Source organism: Nilaparvata lugens, chromosome 12 (assembly GCF_014356525.2).
Source record: "Nilaparvata lugens isolate BPH chromosome 12, ASM1435652v1, whole genome shotgun sequence".
Lineage (NCBI taxonomy): Eukaryota > Metazoa > Arthropoda > Insecta > Hemiptera > Delphacidae > Nilaparvata > Nilaparvata lugens.
The window spans coordinates 19,985,205-20,004,120 of record NC_052515.1 but is presented as its reverse complement, the minus strand read 5'-3'; the positions used below and the strand labels follow the sequence as shown (position 1 = coordinate 20,004,120).

The 18,916-nt window shown below is 34.4% G+C and overlaps 1 protein-coding gene across 2 annotated transcripts in view; it reads right to left on the bottom strand.

Moving 5' to 3' along the window:
* LOC111055699 (leucine-rich repeat-containing protein 24) overlaps positions 1 to 4,925 on the bottom strand; it is a 293,212-nt gene extending 288,287 nt beyond the window's left edge. For both annotated transcript variants that reach the window (XM_039439081.1, XM_039439082.1), the window contains exon 1: positions 4,583 to 4,925. The gene's annotated coding sequence lies outside the window, so the exon portion shown is untranslated. The remainder of the gene's footprint in view (positions 1 to 4,582) is intronic.
* Positions 4,926 to 18,916: the final 13,991 nt, after the last annotated feature.

The window sequence follows — 18,916 nt, the reverse complement described above, 5'->3', positions numbered from 1 at the left end:
AACTAAAATCCATCACTCGCTGATTAGTCATCGTTGTCGTAATCTTCACACCTTATTAGGTAATTCACCTGACATTCTACGGTCTACCTTGAAATCGCGATAAAATTCTGAGGAATCAACTGATTAGAAATGAGATTTTGAACAGATTCTGTAGCCTATTTCAAAATAACTGGAATAAAACAACTTCACAGAGAATTTTGAAATACCATAACAACTTCTTAGGCCTATAGAAGATGCAACAGTTCATACTTCTGTAATCAAAGTTCACCTAATATTTTAAAGCTCTTCAATCTCTGCAGTGAGATTCAAGTTATAAAGGCAGAGGGAATAGTAATAAGTTGCCTCTTTTCCTTTTCCACCGCCTCCTGGTAGATAGCTATGATTCAATTTATCCCGGTAAATCTGATCTGATCATAAATTGTAGATTCTTGTTAATAGTTTTGCGTGCTAAGTAGAAGGAATTTTGTTATCAATTCGGATCTTCATCTTTCTAAATTCAAAATAAATTGTTTCAAGTGTTTGGTGAGAAAATTAGCCAACATTTTATAAAGTGTAAACATCACCTTTTTTATGGACTATTTTAATGAATCAAAATTCGGGGGAGGAACAGTTTTGGGCTGTGCCTGTTGATCCTCCCCATATTATTTTACATGATGATTGTGTATCATTGAATAAATAAAATAATAGAATGAAATAATAATAATGATCAATCCCATCTTATAGATTTTATAGATCTTATAGATTTCAATACTGGGACCAATCCTGTTTATCATAATGATAAATGACTTGGACAACAACGGCTCGACTCTGCTATTTGCTGATGATACGTCCTTATTGTCATCTGGAGTGGACCTACAGCATGTGCTAGAACTGTCAGCAGAGCATCTCCAATCTTCAACCTCATGGTTCCAGGCAAATCGCTTTCAGTTGAATGAGAACAAGACACAAAACATAATCTGCAGTTTGTCTCGCAGCCTGCCAGCTGAACAGGACCTGTAAAGCTGTTAGGGTTTGTCTTGGACTCAAAACTGAACTGGGCGCTAGCCACATCCAACAAGTGACCAGGAGGCTGTCGCGAATTTGTTTCTTGTTGCTGAAGCTGAGGGGACATGTGACAGAGGCATATCTGGTAATGACTGACCATGCACTTTTCCATGCCATATCTCCTATGGTCTGCTCATGTGGGTCATTCAGCAAGGGTGGTGGAAGTACTTAAGCTGCAGAAACGGGCTGCACGGATTATAACTGCTAGCGAACATCGAGCACACTGCGAGCCCCTTTTTGTAAGACTGGGTATTATGACAGTTGTCAGCCACTTCCTTCTTCTCTGCCTGCTGCATGTCAAGAAGAGTCAGCATGGTTTGTTGATCGGAATGATGTGCACCATCACAACACTAGGCATCGAGAGCTGCTTGACATCCCGAGGGTACGTCTTCAGAGGTCGCAGGTGTGTATGGGAGTGCAGCTTTACGCTACTTCAATAGACTGCCTGCAGGAGTGAAGCAGTTGGATTTGCGTGATTTTGAGAGAGTGGTGACCGGATCATGAGAGTCAGAGCCTACTATGAAGTGCGTGAATACATGAGTGATGATCTGACTCAAATTTTAACTACTTAGTCACTTTCTGCCATCTTGATCTTGACTTGAGTATGAAAGTGTTGTTTTTATTGTATAATGACGCCATCGATCCCACAGATGTGGGTAATGGATGAAGAAGGAGGTATATAAGAGGTAGGTATATTCGTAAAGAAAATATATTTTGTCATATATAATTTATACATTTTCATAATTGAGATGAAATATTTTGGTAGTTCAACATATTCCCACTTAAGCCCGATTACCCAAAAGCTTTTTATGTTTTAATCATGATTACATCCACAAGAACCAATCAGAGAAATTTTGAAAAGAAAGCTTCTCTGATTGGTTCTGTTGGAATTAATCAAGGTTGAAATTTATAATGCTTTTGTACAACTGGCACTTAGGCTCAACTCTGGTCGAGAATAGACTCGAAAGCAGACTTGAAATTAGACTTGAAATTTATAATGCTTTTGTACAACTGGCACTTAGGCTCAACTCTGGTCGAGAATAGACTCGAAAGCAGACTTGAAATTAGACTTGAAATTTATAATGCTTTTGTACAACTGGCACTTAGGCTCAACTCTGGTCGAGAATAGACTCGAAAGCATGTGTTTCCAAATGGTGACACTCAGACCAGTCGATTCTAGTCTCCGAGACTGTCACCATTTGTCACCATTCGAGTCTCTTCTCGACCTGAGTCGCGTAAGTGTGAGTTGAGCCTACGTCTACAAGCAAGCAAATCAATAGGTATGATCACATTGGATGCGAATGAACAAGCGCGCAGATGGGAAACAAAATCTGGAAAGAGCAATTGGAGCTCTTAAACTGAACGCGTGAATTTACTGGTTGTTTTCAGTGTGAGCAGCTAAGTCACAACATGATTGAATGACTCTTTCCAGATTTTGTTTTTCACCTCATGCATGATCTGACTTGCACTTGCACATACATGCATGCATGTGATCAAACCCTTAATCTGATGCTGACTTTTATACTTAGATCTCACAGTACTAGCTTATCTCTCCCTATTATAATTATAGTCAGATTGAAGTCCCTATTATAATGACAATCACCTCATAAAGTCAGCAGCTGTCAGCTGATAAACATTAGTTTACCATCCTTGTCTGTCATTAACAAAGCAGATAGCTCTATCATTTTCAACCTCCGCACCGTTCACAAAACCAGAGAGAAGTTAGTAATCTTCCCTCAACTCTGCCAAAACGTTATGATATAACGAAATAATGAATTACCAAAATATTTCACCTTTCTTAACTATGAACATTTATGATTAAATCAATAAAAAATATAAATAAGGAACTATCAAGTTTTTCTTGTCCTCATAAAATATTTTGTAATAATAAATTGCTTATTGTTAATTAAAACCAATTTGTGCAATTTTTCTTTTTTATGGATAGTATATGTGGGCTATGCCTATAGATTATAATAAAGCGAATGAACTTTTTGTTAATCCTTCTTTATAACTGATACCATTCAACTACTAAAAAGTTTGAGTAGAGATTATAATTATTATTGGGTTACAGTATATATTAGCCCTCTCAGAAGATTAGCCCTTTCAACGTAAAAACTTCTATTCATACTTTTCTACCGCTAAAATAACTCTAAATAACTTTTTATTCCCAAAAGTACCGATCCTAAAGATCTGAAAGGAATAATACAGCTGATAACAAGAGAAGATAGCTTTTATTCAGCTTTTTATCAGCGCCAGACATAATATTCAATTCGTAAACGAAGTTACGCCCTCTAAGCTTTTCCTTTCAACACTTCATTGATTTTAAACCCCATTTTACAAGATTTAATCCATGCACTCAAACTTCTGAAGCCGTAAAAAACTTTGCCCCGCCAAAAACTTTTGTCCCCAGTCTCTTTTTCTCACAAAGAAAGAATAATAAATAGAAAGATGACACCGATTCAAGAGGATCAAAAATACTAAGCTGTTTATTTATGGCATACTTATTTTGGACCCTGTTCATGCTCAAGACCATTGTCGCTGGCTGATATTATACAGGGCGCAAAGTTATTACAGACTTCCACTGCTAATCTTGTGATTGTAAAGTTTGCAAAGTACCTCCCACTCCCACTGATGAAATGTTGTAACAACGCGAATATTTGTTCGGTGAATCAAAACACAAACCCCTATAAAGTCTGCAAAGTATCAGAATTTTACGATTGATATGGTCCAAAAATGTTGGATCCTCTTTTTTTAATGTCTGTTCTTCAAAATTGAGTTGTCAACAAAACTTTTTGTGTTTGGAGACCAGGATTGGCGCGGATCCAAGTAGGTTCCTCCTCACACTTTTCCCAAAAAAAGAGAGAAAGAAAGCATAGTACTGCCCTCATAAATATTATAGCACATAATATTCAAGAAAATCTTGTTGAAAGAAAAATGCATTAATCCATTAATTATGCTAACATGACCAGTTTATCATCTTCATTAAACATGCGATTCAAATGTAGAAACCATATTTTGGTATAAGTACTATAATTGCCGTAAACATAACCTATACGGTATATCATAGAACTCAACTGTGTACTGAAGCTTTTTATTCAATACTTTTGACTATGTAATCGCATAACATTTTACCGGCATGGTACGGCAATTATGTTCTGTTACAGTATTTATTTATAAAAGAAGAGCAGTTGTAACTCCTAGGTTATTATGTTGAGAAAATGTATTATTGCAATGTGCTTGAAGGGTATTAAGTTTTATAATCTCATGTTTAACTAATAAACGTTGAAGATAGTGTACAGAAAACCTACTAACCAGATTTGAATCTAGTGTGTAATCTAATAATCATTAAAGTGAAAAAAATAGTACAAGATTTAACATTTTTAATGATAAAAACGTCTATTTATACCGGGCTTGCATCCTGACTATTGGGGCATTTTGATCCATTATTTTTACAGTACAATCACCCACGCACAAGACAAAAACACATGTAAACTATCACTTACAGCAAATTATTAAATTAAATTACATAATACCTTACCAGAATGATAAACTGTAGCGGCAACCGATGTTTATATCCAAAGAATGGTGAGTAAAACACAATAGAATAGGCTACCACAGATCACAAACAACTCACACTCTGAATTTATAACCACACTTTCACAACGCTACCGCTAGTTTCAAAGTTTCTAACCTAGCTACCACAACAGTTAAAACTTTTCGACATGTTTTTTCACGCACAGGATTTGAAATCGGATAAAATAAATTGGTTTTCAGGGTGATAAAATCGGAAATACGAACGCACACCACTATGAAAACAAGTCACAAAACTACCGAACACAGTATTCACTCAACTGCAAGAGTGCAAGTCTGTTGTTTGAATCAGCATTCGAAGGCAACCAGTCACCAGTCGCGCACGTCTGCCAACCGGTCACAGTTCAAAACTAAATATCCCTCCAACTTTGAAAATCTCCCGCACTGAGTGGCGCGTTCATTCAAACAAATGGAAGCTAATGCTGTAATTCAATTATTCAATTGAATTCTTTATTATCCTTTTTAGACCCTCAGTATAAGGACGTACAACACAATGTGACCTTATTCATTCTATTCAGCCAATTATCTACATTTTTAGAAGGGATTGCTTGAAATACAGAGAACTCTGATAAAAATAATAGACTACGATTACTTGATTTCTTTGGAAATTATTAAAGATACTTTTCGTTTATTATCTATGAATAGTTATCATCAAATATCAGGCCACTAGCAACAGTAGAGGAGTCCAGTTATTTTGGCAATTTTTTTTCATTCATCCTGCTATCTAGATAATGTAGGTTTTATTTAGCTTGTGTGTAAATATAAGTCGTAGCATTATCTAGAAATAGTCAAGGAAATATCAGAAATTGCAGTCAAAGTTTGCTTGAAATTTCAATCAACTATTTGAATCATACTTTTAATTTTAAATATAGCATCAAAAACGTTAAGTACAGCTTTTTTCTTATTTCTACAACCATAGAGGACTTCAAAAAAACAAAACCTTACATTCGGTTCCTCCATTCTAGTTTCGAGATTCTGCCTTCAAAATTCACATTTTTCATTAGCATTCAACCATTACGTTTCAGTTAACTAAAGTAATTGAGTCGTTTTACAAACGGGAAAATCATAAATTACCTACTTTTCATTTGAACAGAGAACATCTTCATTACTGTTCGTTCTCCTTCCAACTTGAAGGCTTCCCAACTTAGTTGTGATGGGATAAATCCGTCGGAGTTTGCTTGAATTATTAACATGGGGGATGAAAACATCGTTAATTGTAAAGAGCTACTTTCCACTCGAAATGGAAGAGGATTAAAAACTAATTTGTTACTGACGGTTGGCTGATAAATTCATATTCTTACTCAGTTCCCAACTTCAGCTATTGAATAAACGTGTAAAGTTCCAAGTTTTCACGAATAATTTGCTATTGAACTAAACGCTGAACAGACTCTGAATACTTTATACAAGCGTAAACTTTGCGCTGATAATTAAGCGCGAAATAATTCACAGATGGATCAATTATTTACACTTGTTGTTCCAGATTTCTCCTCAACATTTGTTTGGATTTTCTTGAGGATTGCATGTAGGTGGAATTGAAGAAGAAATAAAGAAGAGGTAATCAAGATACTGGAGGGGAGAGGGGAGAGGCATAGAAGGAGATTCAGTCGAGGAGAGAACCCCAACTTTTTGGTTCTAGAGAAAGAATAACAAGAAAATAGTTTAAAACGTATGTCCATAGAATTAGTTTGAGCAGGTCGTTACTGTTATTCTATAAAACCATAGAGAAATAGAGGACCAAAGAGTATTCATATTTTCCATATTGTCTTGATAAACTCAGTACTGCTCTTAAATCACTAATACAGATACAAAAAAACGATAATCAATAATTATTATTTGAGTTATCCTAAGATACGAGTGTATACATTAATGTGGAGTAGCACAACATTAATACAAGATCTTATGTCATTTAGTCATGAATTATTATAACGATCCATATTAGAGAATTATATTCATTGAAATGTTGGCAAACTATGTAAGCTCGTGTTTGGACAGCTTTATGCTTGATCATTAAACTTGCCCTCCGGCTTTGGAAAATCTAGTATCATAAAATGTATGCTAAGCTTATATCTGTGCGTGAATGCATTCAGCCATCCGTTATAGAAAAATGTTTTAAAAATTTAGAAGGCTGGTAATTCTTAGTATTGGAAAATACTTCTTTTAGAGTTGGAGTTGGAAGATAAAGTTAGTCCAGTGTGTAAGATCACGGAGTAGAGAATACTACTGGTTTCCTTCTTCCGTGGTAAGATCATACTACATATTTTACATAAAGATCTTTCTTTTTCGTACATAATTATAGAAAAGCCAACTTTTAAAACTGAAACACGAAATTCATACGTATCGTATCAAAACATACGTATGAAACGTACAATACCTCTCGTCTTTCAAAACATATCCCTATTTTTAAATCCCTTCCTTTGACAATATCTCAACATTATACAGAGTTCACGAACTCCATACTCATACTCCAGGGCATTGTTCCTGGGTGAGAAACATATCTAAAGTTTTCAGTTACTCACACAGCGGCCATTTTGCTTTTTTCACTTATTATTTTTTTCTAAATAATGATTGAGCATACAAAATTTGAAACTTTGCACAATCATTCTAACAACTAGAAAAAGCTACAAAAAATTATGATAATTTTCCAAATTCATAAAGCAAAATGGCGGCCATTCAAAATGTTGTTTCTTAAAAAAATAATAACTCAGAAACAGTTTGTTATACAACAAATTTACAAGAATAACGTTTTTTAGTGAATTTAATTAACCATCGATTGTTACCTGACTTTGTATGATTGGATAAATATTAACTGAGATATGGCAGCTTTAGTGATAGGACACCGCTGGGGGTTAGTTGAATAACTCAGATACTGAAATAACTGTATCTAAGATTTTCAATTAAATTGAAAAGTGCTGTATTCTGTATTGGTAGCTCTATTCTTATTTAAGCTGTGACCCTCTGACATTCACCTTACTCTTCCCATTATCAAAACAAGAGCCAAGTTTTTCTTCTCGATACAACCTAACATAAAACTCCATTATGCAACTAGTCAACCTCTTGAATGGATGTAGAGTATTAATATTTCATCTACTCAACAAATTGAAGGGAATTCTGGTTAAAATAAGTGAAAGGAAAGACACCACCTTATGGTAACTTATGACCTACGTCATAAAAATATAAGATAAGGTAAATATAGAATAATATAAGGTACATCAAAATATAAGAACTCCATTGAGATGTTTAGCTTAATCACACCAAGTAGATCTTCAGTTTATACTACTGGGTATGAGTATAAACCTATATCATCATATTATGACTTGGTCTATGACACATTATTTATGTCATACTCTACTTATGTGCACTTGCAACCCTTTTCAACAACAATACCCTGAAAGGGTTTTCACGGTGGCGTCATGTCATAAAACTCTTTTTGTCGCTTAATACCGAACCTGACCATACAACTGTCGTTACACGAATAATAGCACACTTTTCCGGACCGTTTCTCATGGGAAATTACTTGCGAAATGATTGGCTCAAGGGTCTAGCCCACCCACTCCACCCACTCATCCACCACCTCCTACTCTTCCTCCTCTCATTTTCCTTTGCATTCTCCTCATTTCTTTTCTCCTTCACCCATTTCTAATCCATCCACTATTCATACCCCTATTGCTTTTTTCTTGATTGTTGTTATAGCACCTAGTTAGAGATTAATAAGTCTAATATTGAATGTGAAAGAGTTGATATTATCATAACCACCAATTGGAATAGTTTGATACACCAGTTTTGGTTGTTACACCATTATCAATCTCTAGTGAACTGATGTTGGCAATATTAAGACGTTGCCATCCAATTCGGGTATTTACCACTTACCTTCAACCTTCACAACAGTAAGTTATTTAGTATCCTCTTCCTTCCTCATTTTACTCTTCTTATGTACCTAATCCTCCTTAAATATTGATCCTTGAATTGAAATTCTCCTCAATCCTTATATCTTTAGATTCCTTTGAGGTTTAAAGTATCGAGTTGTTTCCAATTTTTTTATTCTAATTGTTATTTCTTATATTGTTATAACTATATAGCATTTTCTAAAAACAATATCAAGCAATAGAGTATAAGTCTGTCTGGCTCAGATCAAATAAGAATTAAACTATAACATTTCTAATTGTGAAGTTTTAGAAGCTTTAAAAAGCCTACTTTGAAATAGACCCTTACATGATAATATTTCAGTATAATATTTGTCATATTTGCTCCTTCATATTACCAATCATTTCAATTTCCTGAGAACTTCAAAATTTCCCTGAAAGGAAAACTCAGGACAAATCCGGAAATCTCCTGTGATTTGGAACTTTATTTGGGTCATCATTTCTAAAATTGGCTAATCAAAATTTATTTTTGGGAGAGGATATGACATCATTATCGAATCCAGATTATTATTTGACATTGTGACATCATGAAATGAGACAACGCTGCTTCAGTTATCAAACCAAAAATAGCTATAATAATCATAATGCTTATTTGAATTCTCCTAGTACTTTATAATCTAATCACAATGCTTATTTGCATTCTCCTTTTACTTTACATATTATTCACAACTATTGCCGTTTTATCACATTGTCTATTATATCTAGTATTTATATGTATATTCATTATGTCTATTACTGAACTATAAATAAGATAGACAAATCACTTCTTATACAGGGTGATTCATAATTATGGTAAAATATTTTAATACGTGATAGTAGAGGTAAAAATAATAAAAAAAGTTCATATAAACATATATCCATAAACGCTTCATTAGCCAGCTATACAGGGTGAAAGATTTCGCCCGGAATTCAGTTCCTATAGAGAAATACACCGATGCTGAATTGTTTGGGGACTAGTTTTTGAAAAACTTATGCTGGATTCGTATGGAAAAATAACTGAAAAATTGAATAAAACTAGTCTGGAAGCTGTAGTGTGAGTAGTTTTTGGGAAAAAAGTTGAAATATGCAAAAAATTTAAGTAGAAAAACACAGACTTCTACGTTTGATACCCAATAACTTTCTTTAATGACCAGTAAACAAATAATTTTTCGCAATAAAAATTGTAGAGAATTTAATTCTGAAAAGAATTATGTAAGCTGTGTAAACTAAATTCAAATAAAAGTTGAATAAAATGTATTCTTATGTAGTACATTACACCATAAAAATTTGCTGTCTTATGAGGAGAGAACTAATAACTCAAAGGTTGTAGCTGATTGCAAATAAAATATTCGGTTTTTTATGAAAAGTTTTTTTTATATGAAAGTAGCATATCTAAATGACATTAAACTTATACCAAAAGACTAGTAGGTTATGCCATTAAGCCTGGGAGGAAGCTCAAACAGAAGTAGATGATCTCCTATGATTCCTGCCCAAATGTTTACTGAAAACTGATGTTGTGGAAGATTAGGATTGATGGCATGAGGATTCTCAGCTGCCCAAATATATTGGTTGTGGACGTTAACGAGAGCTGTTCTTGTAAAGTGTGCCTCGTCGGTAAATAGAACGGTTGTTAAAAAGTTTGGGTAAACAAGTTTTACTAAAAACCATCGGCAAATACCAGCACGGGGAATACAAGCAGTCTCGTGGCAATAGAGTATGAACTTTCTGGAGGTGGTATGGATGTAATTTTTGCTATTTTAGTATCCTCCAAATAATAGATTGATTGACATTAAACTGCACTGACAATTCTCTTCTGCTCTTCTCTGGATGTTCATAAATTTCATTAAGAACTTGTTCTTCTAACTCAACAGTCATAGTAGATCGGGGTCTGCCTGCATAAATGTGATCTTTGGATATCAAAGAATCTGTTTCAGACAGACGTTGATGAATAGTGGCAAAAAACCTAGAACTTGGACATATTCGGTTAGGAAAGTTCTCTTGATACAAACGTCTTGCTTCAGTACTATTACAGTAGTGTCCCACTCCATACATTAAATGCATGTCAACTAAATAATGTCTAAGATTACCTACCATTTTTTAAAAAGTTAACACTCAACACAAAAGCAAAATGGAATGGTTACAAATAACTGTTTAATAAATTAAACAAAAAACACAGCGCGGTTACAGTAGGCCTAACTTACAGTTTGTTTTTTTTTGTTCAACAGTGAGCTAAAATATTTCTGAAAATAATTTTCAGCTGATAATTTCATTTGAATATTTTCTTATTCAAAACATAATAAATCAGCTGTTTTGGAACAGCTGTTATTGAAATCCATGTTTTATTTGCAATCAGCTACAACCTTTGAGTTATTAGTTCTCTCCTCATAAAACAGCAAATTTTTATGGTGTAATGTACTACATAAGAATACATTTTATTCAACTTTTATTTGAATTTAGTTCACACAGCTTACATAATTCTTTTCAGAATTAAATTCTCTACAATTTTGTTGCGAAAAATTATTTGTTTACTGGTCATTAAAGAAAGTTATTGGGCATCAAACGTAGAAGTCTGTGTTTTTCCACTTAAATTTTTTGCATATTTCAACTTTTTTCCCAAAAACTACTCACACTACAGCTTCCAGACTAATTTTTCAGATATTTTTCCATATGAATCCAGCATAAGTTTTTCAAAAACCAGTCCCCAAACAATTCAGCATCGGTGTATTTCACCATAGGAACTGAATTCCGGGCGAAATCTTTCACCCTGTATAGCTGGCTAATGAAGCGTTTATGGATATATGTTTATATGAACTTTTTTTATTATTTTTACCTCTACTATCACGTATTAAAATATTTTACCATAATTATGAATCACTCTGTATAATGATAAATATGATGCTTATAAAATATTTTAACGAGGTCAGGCGTATGCAGCATGAAGCTCATGTATATGATATCCATCTAATTATTATAGAAATAACTATGTACGGTAATTTAATTATGTAAAAAGTACAAGAAGAGAACTAGTAATTTTTATAGTAATCAAACAATTCAAGTAGCCCTATTAAAAATGATTTATTAGATAATACTCATCATTTTCAATTTTTATCGTTCCACATTAATGAAGTTCAAACTCAATAACACAAAAAAATGGAAATGCTTGACCCCAAACTATCTAGAGAAATAACTATTTTCAGCTCTTCAAACAAGGACACTCTAGTAAACCCACGCAATCTCAAACTTTTTTACATTTACTTGTGTTCTATGCTATTTACATACAATATAACAACACAAATGTTTTTAAAGCTCCAATATATTATGTTTTCTAGTAGCAAAACAACTTTTTCAATCAAGATTGGAACATTTATTTCACTCTTTACATTCTCTTGTTTCTGAAAAAATCAGTAATGCTATTTGTGGAAACATTACTTTTATCCACCCTTTACATTCTCTCAATTCTAAAAATATTAGTTGGACTATCGAGACGTAAATTTCATCCATTTCTGTTTTTCTAATTTTCCGAAATTAACAGTTGTTATAAAAGTTCCGATTTTATCAACTTTTTTATTCGCATCACGTGAAGTCAAAGAAGTGCAATACTAAACTTCGAACTGTCAGTATTGGTTGATCTTGGAGCATTGATGGTATTCATGTTAGAAGATGACAGTTTGAAATGAACCTCACTGTAGCACCTCCCCAACTGTCCATTTACAGCGGCTGTAATAGTTGCAAGTGTGAATGAGGCTATTTCAAGTTGTTTTATTGCCTTATATGTGTGCGCAGTACTTAGGTAGGACTCGAAGGGCATTGTGCTGTGCATGCCCTAAAGCGGCCTTTTAACATGCACTACGTGCAGATATTGAAGGGTTGACGCTAGAAACAGTACGTGTTAAAAAGGGATAAGGTGATGATAAAGTCAGGGCGAAAAACACATATAAGCTCACCTCACAAAAGAGGGTAGGCGGCTATTATGAGAAAAGCCTTATGATTATCTAGATAATAACAGTAATGATAAGTTGGGAGTGGCGAAGTTTGTATCATTTGAAAAAGTAACGGCATAAAAACAGAAACGGGGCAAAAAGTTGGAAGCCCTGATTTTAACTGTGACAAGAATTTCTTCCATCGGAGAGATTCCTTTGTTTTTCTGTCAGCTCTCTCGATAGAAAGTTGTCACACCCTCCCTCTCAAACATAACCTCACTTTTCCTTTCTCTTATCTCGCTTTTCACTCAGTGTCTTCACTTTCTTTCTTTCCACTTTCGTTCTCCCCCTAGTTCAACTTTCTTGTCTTCCATGTTTTTCACTTTCTTGTTAACTTTTCATTTCGTATCACTGTCTAGTTGTATTCTGAGCTCAACAGTTTGTCTGCATGAAATTTATTTTCAACTTCTATACTTTCTCCTCTACTGCATGTTAGTCAAAACTATATGCCAGTTTCTGTTACAAGTTTTTATGCAAGTTATAATAGTTACGTACTTGCATAATGCATAAAAATAATCAATATCTCCAGAATACATTGTGTAGCACTAGAAATTGGAATATAATATTCATGTTATTCAATAGTGCTATTCAATTATAGAGATAATAATTATATTAAAGCAGTATTATTTCTCTCATTTGCAGAGTTCTTTTCTTATCGTGGATAATGTCCACATGAGCATTTAGCTTGTGCGTGGGTTAGCCTAATCATGCCTACCGGTGGGATTCGAACCCACGATCAGGTAGCGCTAGCAGACCGAAGGGTGCAACTTCTTAGTTCCCTCGGGCAACCTGGCAGTTATTGTAGAATGGATGACTTATGAAGATAAAGTTGATATATATTGAATATCTATCTCTGATTATAATACCACTTTATTCGGAGTAATATCAATTGGAGTGATATATTGATTATGTTAATACTGTACCACTATTATTTGAAGTATATATTCCTGATTTCAATACCACGTTTATTTTACACAACTCTCATAATTTATTTGTGATGACTAAAAGTATAAGAAATTACATGAATCAAAGTTATTTGAGCTTCAAAATTATGGAAATACAATATCGCAATGATAAAATCACCATTGAATGGCGTATAATGCTTGTTCGAATTTTGGTTCGCAAAAAAATAGCTTGAATGTTTTTCATTTATCTTATTTATTGGGACTACTTGATAGTTTTATTGGAAATAATCACTAGAGCTTTTTTATTTTATTCCGAGTGGATAAATTTTATTTTATTCCATTTTATTTTGATAGGATGAATCATTATCAAGTGATAATGGTTGTGATGAATACTCGAAATCGGTCGTGTCATAAAAAGTATGCTGATGATTCTAATAATAAAATAAACTCGAAATCGGTCGTGTCATAAAAAGTATGCTGATGATTCTAATAATAAAATCGAAATTATCTATTGCCGAATAAATCATTGAAGGATTGAACCAGTATTACTCAGAAACGGAACAAATTTGTAGGAGTATTACAGGTCGGTTGAAATATGGTGAAGTCCTGTACCCTAAATCAGGCAGGTTTCCTGTGGAAGTCCGGTGGTGTACAAATTGGGGAGCCCTTTGAGCAGTCCAGCATATAATTCACTATGTGTGGGAGACGGTAAGCTATAGTGTACAGAGAGATAGAGAGAAAGAGAGAAAGAGAGAAAGAGTGAGAAAGAGAAAAAGAGAGAAAGAGTGAAAGAGAGAGAAAGAGCGAGAGAGAGAAAGAGAGAGAGAGTGAGAGAAGATGGAATTTTGAAAGAGATGAAGAAGAGGGAGAAATATAGTGAGAAGGTGTAGGAAGATGGAGTGAAAATTTATGGAAGAGATGGAAGAGAGAGAAATTTAGTGAGAAGTTGTAGGAAGATGGAGTTAAGATGTTGTGAAAGAGATGAATATAGTGAGAATGTGTGGAAAAAAGAAGGTGGTGAAAAAAGGAGTGAGAACTTGAAGAAACACAGTAAGGACAGAAAATTGAGAGAAATTGGAAAACATGTTGATCAAGATGACATGAAAGAAATGGAGTAAGGTATAGGAGAGGGACGGAGTGGGAAAGGATTAGAAAAATAATAATGTAGAGTAAGTGAGAGAGTAGAATCAGTGATGGAAGAAGGAGAAGAGTGAGGGAAGAATATAATATGTTTGCTAGAGGGAAGAAAAGATGTAGTGGAAAAGATGAATCATAATTGGTGAAGAACAAGAAAAAAGAATGCAACTGATGGGAAGAAATAATAGAGAAAGAAAGAGAAAGAGAATGTTTTGAAAAAGAGATGCGAAGGAGACTGGTGAATTAGAGATAAGTTGGGGAACTGTTTAACAAATAGAACTATCAAATTAAGAGGAAAAGATATGGAGCAAAAGAACAATTTATTATTAAACCAAGTTCTAGAGAGTAAATGGTGAAACTACGTGATGAGGCAGATAGAAGAGGTGGAATAAACCGGATTGGTACAAGAATAAGAATTGGTAAAATAGGGAAAAAAGAATGACAAACTATGTATATGAAATATTTATAAAAAATCTAGTGTGGTACACTCACACAACTTTCCTTGCTCATTTATCTATAAGCCTCATTAACGAGGATAATTTAGGGGAATAACATTATGCCGATTGGCGGCTGAATAATTAAAACTATGATTATACTATTGTTATTGTGTTCAGAGTACATTTTCCTTTGTTTTAATTATGAAATTTGAGGATTTTTTAAAAGTCGAAACAGCTGTTCTACAAATAAAATATCGACATGTGTTCTTTTGAATAAAGTGCTCTACCTACCTACCTCACGCACGAGAAGGAGGTTACAAAGTAAATTTCTCAAGGATGGGGTAGACCCCCTGTTAACTTCTCAGGGAGGAGACTTATGCCAGTTAATACAGCTGATATCTAACTTTACAGGGTATGAATTTGAAAAAAATCGGTCAAGTCATTTTTGAGAAATTGTGATAGAAATTTAGCAAAATTCATTCTTCTCAGGAATATTACGGAGCTCCTGCAATTTTCTCAGAAATAAGACTCATGTCAGTTGATAGGGCTTATAAATAGCTATCCATGGTATGAATTTAAAGAGAATCGTTAGAGCCGTTTTCGAGAAAACCGTGAATAACATGGTTTTTTAGTGATTATCCGTCATTTTTCACAAGAATATTACGGAGCTCCTGCAATTTTCCCAGAAATGAGATCCATATCAGTTGATAGGGCTTATAAATAGCTATCTAGGGTATAAATTTGAAGAAAATCGTTGGAGCCGTTTTCGAGAAAACCGTGAAAAACATGGTTTTTTAGCCATTATCCGCCATTTTGAATTGAATTTCTTATTGTCGTATCCTCATGGTATAAGGACCTTAAGTTTAAAATTTCAAGTCAATCGGTTAATTAGGAATGGAGTTATCGTGTTCACAGACACACACACACACACACACACACACACACACACACCACACACACACACACACACACACACACACACACACACAGACCAACACCCAAAAATCATGTTTTTGGACTCAGGGGATCTTGAAACGTATAGAAAACATGGAATTAGGGTACCTTAAATTTTTTTGGAAAGCAATACTTTCCTTATCTATGTAATAGGGCAAGGAAAGTAAAAAGAACACGAAAAAGCGCAAGAATATTGAAAGATTTGTAACAAGGAGGAGAATATTGACTGTGGAAAATGGACTTTGAAGATAGAGAAACAAATACCGGAGATAGAAGGCGAAGAAAACTTTAAATAAATAAACTTTAAATAAATAGAGATTACAAGGGAAAACTGGGATTGTGGTGGACAAAGAGGGAAAATAAGAGGATATAAGTAGGTAATGGAACAAGTGTGATGTAAGAGATAATCACGAGAAGGGATAATGTGTTGAAAAAAGAATAGAAGATTAATTAGAAGAAGAATATAAGAAGAACTTGGAGAAAAAAAGAAAGACAGAAAGAGAGAAAGAAAGAAAGGAAGAAGAAGAAGAAGAAGAAGAAGAAGTGGAAGAAGAAAAAGGAGGATCCTTAGTTTTTCTCTCCCATTCAGTGCTTTCATGTAAAAATTAGAATCATAAATAAATAAATAAATAAAGAAGAAGAAGAAGAAGAAGAAGAGGAGGAAAAAAATTGGAAGAAGAAAAATAAAAACATGGTGCTGCAAAAGAGGTAAAGAGGAACAGGAAGAGATGAAATAAAAGATGGAGATGGCGATGATGAAGAAAGAAGAGGAGAAAAAGAAGAAAACAGCAATGAAAATGATTTAAGCAGAGAGATGGGAGTAGTTTGTGGTATTGAAACGGACACGGCTGAATAATTTCCACTCCTCACCTTCCATGACGCATTTACCACCCAAAGAGACCTCACATGGCATAGCAGCGGAGCAGCAGAGCACTAGTTGGTGGGTTATTAATCAACTGTCCAATTACTATTCTAATAATCAGAGTCAACATGTCTGCTAGTCTGCTATGACCTGTATTTGCCATGCCAACCGTCTAAGCCGTTTAGCGCGCAGAAATTTGGAGAGAAGAAGATCGGCTGGAGGAAGAAGAGGATGAGAGAATGAGGAGGTAGTAGCAGAGAAGAATGATAATGATGAGGCGGAGGTGAGGAAGAAGAGGAATAAGAAGAAAACTGGAGAGGAAGACGAGAACATTCAAAATAAAAGAGAGAAAAGTTGGAAGAAGAGTGAAGAGAGGAGAGGATAGATAAAGAAGAGGGAGTAGAAGGAGAAGGATTGGGAGAAGATAAAGAAGAAGAGGAGTATGTTCCCTCACTAAGGAAGAGTAATAGGAAGGAAGAGGAGTGTGATGATATTAAGGTAAGTGACCTATTTACTAGCCTCCTAAGTTATTTCTGCTCTTAGAAATATTTGGATAGAACTGAAAAAGGGAGAGGAGAGAAAGATACGGAGAAGTGGGAGAGGCGGAGGATGATAATATAGGGGACGATGAAATTGTATGAAGAGGTAGATGGAAAGGAAAAATGATAAATAAGGAGATGAAAGAGAAGGAAGAAAAAGAAGAAAGAATGAGTAGAGGAGAGAAGGCTGGAAGACAAGTAAAGAAAGAAGAAGAAGGAGGAGTAGGAGGAGGGGAAGGAGAATAAGGTGGAGAAGAAGAAGGAGGAGGAGGTTGAGGAGGATGAGGAGGAGGAGGAGTAGGAGGAGGAGAATGAGGAGGAGGAGTTGGAAAGAAGGATGTAGGGGAATTGACAAGAAAAGGAAGAATAAGTAATTGAATGATGAGGATAAGGGAGTAGAGAAAGACAGAGAGGAAAAACGAGATAATATTAGAAGACTGAAGAGAGGAGAGAGAAAGAAGAACAGACAATAATGAAGGTTGAATAGCAAACAACAACTATGTATATGTTTTGTCAATAAACTCCTCTGGTTTCAATTCATTGGCAATCAAAGAAATTATTATCATTATTATAGAATTTATATTTCCTCTGGTTTATATTTTTTGAAATTTTCCACTAAAAAGGAATTGTTCTTATCTTCTGTCATTCTTGCTTTTTTTATTATTCTTCATTTGTTTTGTTTGTAAGATTTCTTTTTATAAGTGTATTTTTCATTTTTGTTTGTTATATTTTCTATAATAAACTCCCATCTTCTGGGGGTACCAGGACGAAGGAAAAAGGAAAGGAAAGGAATTAATATTATTATTATAAATAAGACAAAGGAATAAGAAAAAGTAGGAGGATGAAAAGAGGATAGGAGACAAATACCAAGGAAAGAGGAGAAGAGGAAGTTAATGGAGATACTGTGTATGAAGATAGGAAGTAGAAGGAGGAGAAAATGAAATAGAAGGATAAAGGTAGAGTAGGAGAGTGAACAAAATGAAAACATAAGAACAAATTGAAGAGAAGGGAAATTGCATTGGAGAAGAATGATGAAACGGAGGAGGAAGGTGAAGAAATATAAGAAGAAGAGGAGAGCTAAGAGACGAAATTAGCAATATGAAGCACACCCACTCAGCAAATATTTCATTACGGTTGAATGCACTTTGAATTGGAAAATTGAGTAGTCTATCAAGGATGCCATTGAAATTATAGTATAAGCAATATACGTAGCTCATATACATATGTGTGAGACAAGCTTATAAGACATCTTATAAGATATTATTAAGAAATGGGAGGCCACGTTATAGGACGTTATAGATTATACATTATAGGTTCAAGGATCTTATAAGAGGATCCTAAATAGGACAAAATTTTTGAATGGTAAATGGGACAATACATTAACGAATTCGATCACCATTTATTAGTCAATTAAGTATCTATATATACAAAAGCGAAATGGCACTCACTCACTGACTGACTGACTCACTCACTCACTAGCAGAACTAAAAATCTCCCGGACCAAAAACGTTCAAATTTGGTAGGTATGTTCAGTTGGCCCTTTAGAGGCGCACTAAGAGCGGATTTTG